This window comes from Balaenoptera musculus, chromosome 15, assembly GCF_009873245.2.
Source record: "Balaenoptera musculus isolate JJ_BM4_2016_0621 chromosome 15, mBalMus1.pri.v3, whole genome shotgun sequence".
Taxonomy (NCBI): Eukaryota; Metazoa; Chordata; class Mammalia; order Artiodactyla; family Balaenopteridae; genus Balaenoptera; species Balaenoptera musculus.
Window position 1 is genome coordinate 82,667,527 of NC_045799.1, and position 8,267 is coordinate 82,675,793.

The following is an 8,267-nucleotide window of genomic DNA, read 5'->3' on the forward strand; positions in this document are numbered from 1 at the left end:
GGGCCTCCAGGGAGGTTCCTGCCACCCCCCATCTTTTCTGGAAGGAAACATGCCCCGGCCCACAGGGTTGATTACAGGAGCCAGGTTCTCCGAGACCTTCGCCCCCAACCCCGTCTCCACTTTGGACATGCCCCCAGCCTCCCCATCTTACAGAGGAGGACACTGCAGCCCCATGCTGGGTGGGAGGGGTGCCTGTGTGTCAGGCAGGCAGGCAGGTACCTACAGCCTCGGTTCATCACCAGGGTCCTGACACCCAGCTCCCGACAGCCCTGGAGGGGACTCAGGAAGACAAAGGCAGGACTCCATGGCCACCCCACGCTCACAGCACTGAAGCAGACACGTTTCAGGTCCAGAGCATAATACAACCACAGTGATGCCTGGACAGGGGCCGTCTACCCCACACGTATATATCTCTCTATCTACCCCTTCCCGATTCATTCACCTGCCATCCTTAAGGCTCCCACTATGTGCCAGGCCTGTGCTGAACACGACACGGATCAGACCCAGGTCCTGCCACTTATGCTGGCCTCCTTGCTGTTTGAACACACGGAAGAATGTGGGAGCTCAGGGCCTTTGCACTGGCTGTTCCCTCTGCTGGATGTCCCTTCTCCCAGACTCCCACTTGGCAAGGAGTGTCCAGTCTAGAGGAAGGCCAAGCTGGACACAGATGCTCCCAGCCCAGTCGGGACAGGGCTGAGGTCAGGGAAGGGTGAGGGGCTGGGACCCCCGGGGGGGCTGAGGGCTCTGCCTGGGGAGCGGGGCAGATTTGAGGGGGCAGAGATGGGGCCTGGGGGAGGAGAGTCCTTCCCTTCTCTCTCTCCTCCCACCTCCTCTCCCTGCCCCACTCATGTTCTTCCAGACCTCCACATGTTTGCTCACCGTCAGCCCCTGCAGCTTCTTGTCACCTTTCTGAAGCCCCTGGTCCTCGGGGACCTGCTCATATCACACTGTCTCTGGTCCAGCTCAGCTCAGCACCCTCCCTCCATCCTTTCCAACTGTGAAGTCCTGAGATGGCCTTGTGAATGGCTACTTGCGTGATGCCATCTCTTGAGAACCCGCCCGTGTACACTGCAGGTCTGGACGGCCCTCCAGCAGTCGTGTGGCCAACCTGCCCCCTGGGCTGCATGAAACAAGGCTATCTCAGCTGGACAGCTCTTTCCAGTAGCAGGACAGCCCCTTCCAGTAGCAGGACAGCCCCTTCCAGGAGCAGCACAGCTGAAATGAAGGGGGATAAATGGCTCCCAGCATTGTTACCGGCAAGACATTTGGGGGAACATAAATTTCACGAGGAATTAGTCACTCTAAATGGCTTTATTTGGTTTTAACTTAGAATAGCGCCTAAATTATTCAGCTAGGGAGGGGGAGGAGGAGGCAGGCACGGGCTGCCAGTCCCTGCATCAGCGCCAAGGAGTCACGGGCGGGTGGGAAAGTGGCGACATCTGTCTGGGGGTGGCCGTTGGTGTAGCTTGTGGGCCGCCTGCATTCCTTCTGAATTTGGTAAAATCACGACTTTGCACTCCACAGTGTGGCTTCGAAGGGGAGGCGGGGGACGGGGTACTCCTGCCACGTGAAAACCCTCCCTCCCGACCCTACTTCCGGCTCCAGCTCCTGCCCATCTTCCTGCTCTGCTTCGCAACAAGACTCCCCCAGGCTCCGCTGCTCTCCCGCCCGCCCCCCCCTCATCTCTTAAACCCATTTGCAGGTAGGTTTTGCCCACACTGATCCTCGGGAGCAGCTCCTGAAGCCCCTCGACCTCCCCGCTGCTAAATCCGACAGCTCATCCCCAGCCCCCGCCCCCCAGCGCTGCCCCCCCTCCCCCCACCCCCTAACTGGGCCCCAGGGCTCGGACCTTGGGCCTCTTCGTCCGACTACACTCCCCCCACTTGGTGAGCCTCAAAGCCATCAGTTCATCAATGACCGCTCAGTGTATTCCTCTGGACCAGACCTCCCCTGAAACTGCAGGCTCACAGGTACAATTGCCTTGTCGACTCCTTCACTTGGATGTCTCCTTAGACATCAGCCCGCAAACTGAATTCCTAATACCTCCTCCCCCACCCCAAGCCTTCCCCAGGGACCGCTCCATCTAGTTCATAGTAACTCCGGTGTCCAGTTGCACACCCCTCTCCGTGGCAACTGTCTTGATTTCCCTCCTCCCCTCACACGCCCTACCGAACCCATCCGCAAGTCTCATAGGCGCCACCTTCAGAGCGCATCCAGAATCCCACCTCCCCCGCTCCCGCCCCCGCCCAAGCTGCCATCCTCTGTACCCTAGACCGCTGCATTCATATTTCCTGTGTCCGCCGCTGTCCCCACAATTGAATCTCAGCGGGGCAGCTAGAAGGAAAGCATGAGGTAGGTCGTGTCCCTCCTTCCTGCTTTTCTGTTCAAAACCCTTTGAAGGCTCATGTCACAGAGCAAAGTCCTTACAGGAGCTTTGGGTACCAGCAGGAACCCACCTCTGACTTCTCTTCTCTTTGCTCAAGGCGTTTCTCCTGCTACTGGTCTTCTCGCTGTTTGAACACACAGGTGGAGGCATGCTCGACCTCAGGGCCTTTGCACTGGCTGTTCTCTCTGCTGGACACTAGTCACCCAGACGCCCATGTGGCTCCCTTCCTCACCTCCTTCAACTCTTTGCTCAGATGTTACCTTCTCCGTGAGGCCAACTCTGACCACCCCATTTAAAATTCAACCCTTATACCCTATACTCAGTACCCCTCTTACCTTGATCTAGTTTTTAATAGTATTTACAATCTTCTAACAGATCAAACAATTTACCTAATTATTATATTTAATATTAGTTATCTCTTTCCCCTGCTAGAATGGAAGCTCCATGAAGCCAGGGGTTTTTTTCCTTCTTTTTTAAAAAATATTTATTTATTTATTTTGGCTGCGCCGGGTCTTAGTTGTGGCATGCGGACTTCCTAGTTGTGGCATGTGGACTCTTAGTTGCAGCATGCAGGATCTAGTTCCCTGACCAGGGATTGAACCAGGGCCCCCTGCATTGAGAGTGCAGAGTCTTACCCACTGGACTACCAGGGAAGTCCCAAAGCCAGGGGATTTTGCTTCTCTGTTCCCTGCTGTATCCTCCATGCCTAGAACAGTGACTGGTAGATAGTAGGTGCTCAATAAGCACATGCTGGATGAAGAAATAATGCCATGAAGCCTTGGCTGGAGGTTAGGAGAACGTACTATGCGGTTCTGTTTAAATCGTGTGTTAGAATGACGATGCTGTAGAATTTAATTGGTCACATGCACAGTTCCCATTCACAAGGTCCAAATGCAAGGATTCTGCTTGCCCATGCCTGGGTGGCTTTTGCTGAGTTGAGAGGGCCTCGGGCGACAGCTGTCTCCCCATCAGGAAGGCCTGAGGCTGCCGGACTTGCTCCTTGGCCTGCTGGTGTCCTCACCTGTCCTGGGGCCAGCACGCTGGCACAGGCGGATGTGAGGGTCATGAGAGCCGCAGGCATGGAAGGAGCTCACTGAGAGACAGCCTCCAATTTGAAGCTTTTTAAACAAAATTTTTTTTCATTTGTCTATTCTGCATACAAAACCAAAATGTCCAAGATTTCAACGAAATGCAAAAAATCTGGTGGAGAAAAACAAAAGCTTGGAATAGCAGAATATGAGGTGGCAGGTTTAGGGGTACAGAAGGGGGAATCTGACCTGCCATGTGCACGGATGCTGGGGCATGTGTGGGGGGATCCGGGGGTTAGAGACGTGCCCCAGGTGCCTGTCAGGTGCCAAGCCTCGTGCTCCACACCCCATCTTACTGTCATTAATTCCCAAATCACCCAATGGGGCTGTGGGGGTGACATCTGCAGTTTCCATTGCAAGTTAAAGAAACCCAAATTTGAACATAGTTAAACAGAAGGGGAAATTTAAGTATTCAAGTTACTAAAACATTCAGAGTGAGGACTTCAGGCATGGTTGGATCAAGGGGGCACAAGCACTGTCATCAAGGCTCATTCTCTTGGCTGTGCTATCCTCTGGATTGGTTTCATGTGGCTGGGCTCCGTCTGTGCCTTGTATTTGAAGTTGCACTCCCCAAAAGCAGATCCTGAGACAAATACTTCAGTGAAAATGATTGATTTGGGAGCTGGAAAGTAAGTCAGGGAAGGGAAGCCACCAACACAGTGTGTGTTACCAAGCAAGTTACCACATGGGCATCTGGAACTTCACCCACTGCAGAAGCCTGGAAGACTGCTGAAGCTCCCAGTCCCCCTTTTTCTGGTAATAATACCCCTGTTTTCCCTGGAGAGTCATCCCTCTCCCAATCTCTGGCCATATATTGGGGGGAGGGGTCCTACCCCCAGAAGCCAGAGTGAGCATGTGATGTAGGTTCAGCCAATCAGTGTGTGCCAAGTCCAGGGGGTGATCCTGTGACCTAAGTGCAATCGTTTAGCATATTCCAGGTAGGCTGGGACATGTGACCCAGGCTCAGCCAATCAGTGCCTCCTATGCACATAGCTAGAGTGACTGGCTCAGGGATGGGAGCATGAATCAGTTGGTCCAATCAGAGTGACCTCTAGGCAGTTCTTCCTGCTGCAGGTCCCTGTGACTCTGCCTGAGGGCTTCCCCTGGCGAGAGTGAGGTCGCCAGGTGCCAGGAGTTAATGCCTTCAGAAGGAGCAGCCCTCAACTGGGATGGATGGGTGTCGGTGGATAAATACTCCAGTTTCTCACCCCCCCTCAGTCAGAACAACCCTGAGGCATGTTGTAAACAGTCTCCCGGGCTTCTGCAGTGTGATTAAGCTCCAGATGCCGATAGGGGTAACTTGCTTGGTAGCACACACTGAGTTGGCTGCTTCCCTTCCCTGTCTTACTTTCCAGCTCCCAAATCTCCCAAAGCAATCGTTTTTACTGAAATATTTGACTCAGGATCTGCTTTTGGGGAGTACAAATTCAAACACAAGGCACAGAAGGAACCCAGCCACATGAAAACAATCCAGAGGATAGCATAGCCAAGAGAATGAGCCTTGATGACAGTGCTTGTGCCCCTTGATCCAACCATGCCTGAAGTCCTCACTCTGAATGTTTTAGTAACCTGAATATTTAAATTTCCCCTTCTGCTTACTTATGTTCAAACTTGGGTTTCTTTAACTAGCAACGGAAGGAGGGCTACTAATATTCCCAAATTATTGATGAGAAAACTGAAATTAGATGAGTGACCCAAGCAGCTTTCTGCTTCTCAAGCCATGGCAGCCAAGCCTTCCTGTGCTGCAGCCACTGGCCTCATGACAGTGAGGGGGGACTCCTCAGGAAACTGCAAGAGGGAGGAAGAAGTGGGTGTTACAGATGGGGCCAAGGCAGATAGATGGGGAGCACTTCGGTTCCACAAACACCTATTGGGCTTCTGCTGCATGCCCAGCTTGGAGTCCCCAAGTTCTTCCAGGTTCTGGGTGGGGTGGGAGACAGACAAATGCAATTGAGTTCCAGAAATCGTGGTGTCAGCTGCTGTCGGCCAGACCTTACAGCCCCAGGGAGGGTCCCGATGGAGAGCCCAGCTCATTAAAGTTGTGCGTGGTCTTCAGGCGGAAGGGTCACCATTCCCTCGAGTGCAGCACTCAACCTAACCCTAACCCTAACCCTAGTGGAGCTCTGTGCCGGGGGACCACCCTTTGGACTGACACTTATTGTGCACCCTGGGGCTCCTGGCTGGAGGGTTTGGGGAGCCACTGCAAATGGAGTTGCCTCTTGAGCACACCCCATGAGCTGGAAGGTCCCCTCACTCAGATGGGCCCCTGCAGAGTCCCAGCTGGCCAGCACCCGCTGAAGTCAGGTGCCCATGGCCTCAAGCGTGTGCAGAAGGCTGCCCCAGTCGGCACGCTTATCGCCCACGAGCCCATTCATTCAGACTGTGTGCCAGCCCCTTTGCTGAGGTGGGGAAGCTAAGCTGAAAACAGCCCTGTTCTAGAGAGTTCTTGGGTCCTGGTGGGGGCTTAGATTCATGCACAGAAGACGGCAGACCGTGTGGTTCCAGTTCTTACATCGCTGGGAAGGAAGCCGGCCTCGGCCGCAGTCAGGGAGGGTTCCATGCAGAGGTCCCTGTGCAGGACTCAGAGCACAGCGCAGAAGCTGGGCCACGGAGCAAAGGTGTCGGTGGTGCGGACAGAGTGGGCAGTGAGAGGGTGGGATTCTGGGGAAGCAGAGAGTCTGAGATCTTGCCCCATTGGTCAAGGTGGTGGGGTGATCTCTGTGAATCCTCAAGCAAGGTGTCAAGGGCAGGGAGGTAGGTGCCACTCCCTTCCTCACTCTGACCTGCTCAGCATGGTGATACACTGATGGGACAGAAGCCTAGAGTGGCCGCTGGCCCTTTTGCACTGTGAGGACAGAGCCTGTCCAAGAATGCAGCCAGCCCAGAGGAGCCTAGAGTCAAGAACTGAGGGCAGATAGATTATTGATAACCCATTTAAGCAACTGGATCTAACTCTACCTGAAGCTATCTTCCTCTATTCCTAAATCTATCTTTGTGTAACCCAAGAGATAACTCTCCCCCATCCCCCAATCTAATTGATCTAGGAGTTTCTGTTATTTGCTACCAGAAGAGTTCTAACATATTGCCCTCTTCTCCACTTCAGTGTCTTCATCTGTAAAGTGGGCACAAGATCTCTCAGAGGGGATTCCAGTAAGTTAGTATATAAAAGAGTTTGTAAATTGTGAAGTGCTGAATGACTGTTGTGGGCAGGCATCATTCATGTCCTTATTGCAGAAGGAACCTCGGGGACCTGGACAAGAGAGCCAGGGTTGAGCTTGCTGGGGGAGGAGGAATTTCAAGGAATGGACAAAGGGATTGTCTGGGGTCCAGAGCCAAAGCCAGGTCAACGAGTGCCTGTGCTCTTATGTGGGTGCCTCGGGGACCCCTGCATTCACCCCCAGTCTGCACACAGTAGGTACAAAGCAAACAACAAGAGCTATTTCCAAGGCAAAAGAGGCGTGTTTGCTGTTGAAAACATTTCCAGACACGCTCACTCCTTCCCTTGTGCCTTGGGCTCTGTGAACATCCCTGCCCAGGCTAAGACTCCTTCTGCCCACCAGTCTGTGGCCAGATTTCTCGGCCGAATGATGAGTGTGGGATTCTGGGATGCTCAGAAAGCCCCAAGCCAGGTCCCACGTGGGAGTCAGGGATGCCCCGGGATTATAGGGATCAGAGCAGACCCAGAGGCAGCCCCTGCAGAAGGCCTGATCAGGCTCTCGAGTTGGCAAGTAATTAACTTGCTTAATGAAGGTGTGCATCCCTACCCAGGACGCTCTGGGGAGCTGAGTGACATCTGCCGCAGATACGGTCTCGTGCACTGTTGTTACAGCACATCAGGGTGTGGCGGGAGAAAACTAATTAGGAAGCGGGTTTCGGAAGCGCGGCCCCTTGAAGCAGAGGCCTGGGTGTGCTGCTGGCCTGGGAGAAGGGCTGGGGCGCTGGGTGCTGGCGGGGTCTGGGGAGCTCTGTCTCCCTGTGATGCCCCCCCTGTGTGGGTTTGGTAATGGAGGGGAAAGAGCTGGCAGTGCCCCCCCAGGCATTTCTCATCCACCCCGTTACATGCTGTTCCCAGAATTGTGGCGGCGGCCCTTCTTCCTCCTGAACCACAGGCATGAGGGGGAAAAGGCTCCCAAGCTTGCTGGTGCCCCTCCCTGGACCAGAAGGGCCTGGTCCCATGGTCTGTATAAGGCAGAGCCAGCCCCCAAGACTTGGGGCCTTTGTCCCCACTCGTCCCTTGGGACGGGGCTCTCCCTGCTCTGTCCCACTCCTTACCCCTCTGCAGAAGCCCTGACCACTGCCTTACTCTGTCGCCGTCACCTCCTGCTGCCCCTCCCTTGGCGCTCTATACTGTGGGCTGTCTCTTCTGCCTGCCTGCCTCAAGGCACTAACAGTTATTCAGCAAACACTGAGTGCCTACTGTGTACCTGGAGGCTGCAGATGGCAAAGAGAAAGACAGTCCCTGCTCCTGGGAAACCTCCATCCCCGTGGTCCTGGATGCCGCGACAGCATCGTTATCAGCTGGGCAAAGCAGGGCGTTGGAGGAGGAGGAGAGGAGAGGAGTTGTTAGGACATGGAGTTACGTAGTGAGAGCTGGGGGGAAGCCCAGAATCACTTGCTCTGAAAGGAAGGGCGTAGCTGGAGGTTACTGCACCGAGGCAAGACACTTGCTGCTGGTAGATGATGCAGCCGTGCTTCGAGTCCATTCTGGAGGGGACTGGGAGGTCTTCGGAGCCTGGCTCCTTGGGCTGTACCATCTGGAGCTGTGGAAAGGGGGGCCTCAGAGAGATTCCACG

General features: G+C 54.5%; 1 non-coding gene across 1 annotated transcript; it reads right to left on the reverse strand.

The window, feature by feature from the left end:
• Window positions 1-2,966: 2,966 nt before the first annotated feature.
• Window positions 2,967-3,039, reverse strand: TRNAE-CUC. Its single transcript has one exon. It is a non-coding gene; the product is annotated as a tRNA-Glu (tRNA).
• Window positions 3,040-8,267: the final 5,228 nt, after the last annotated feature.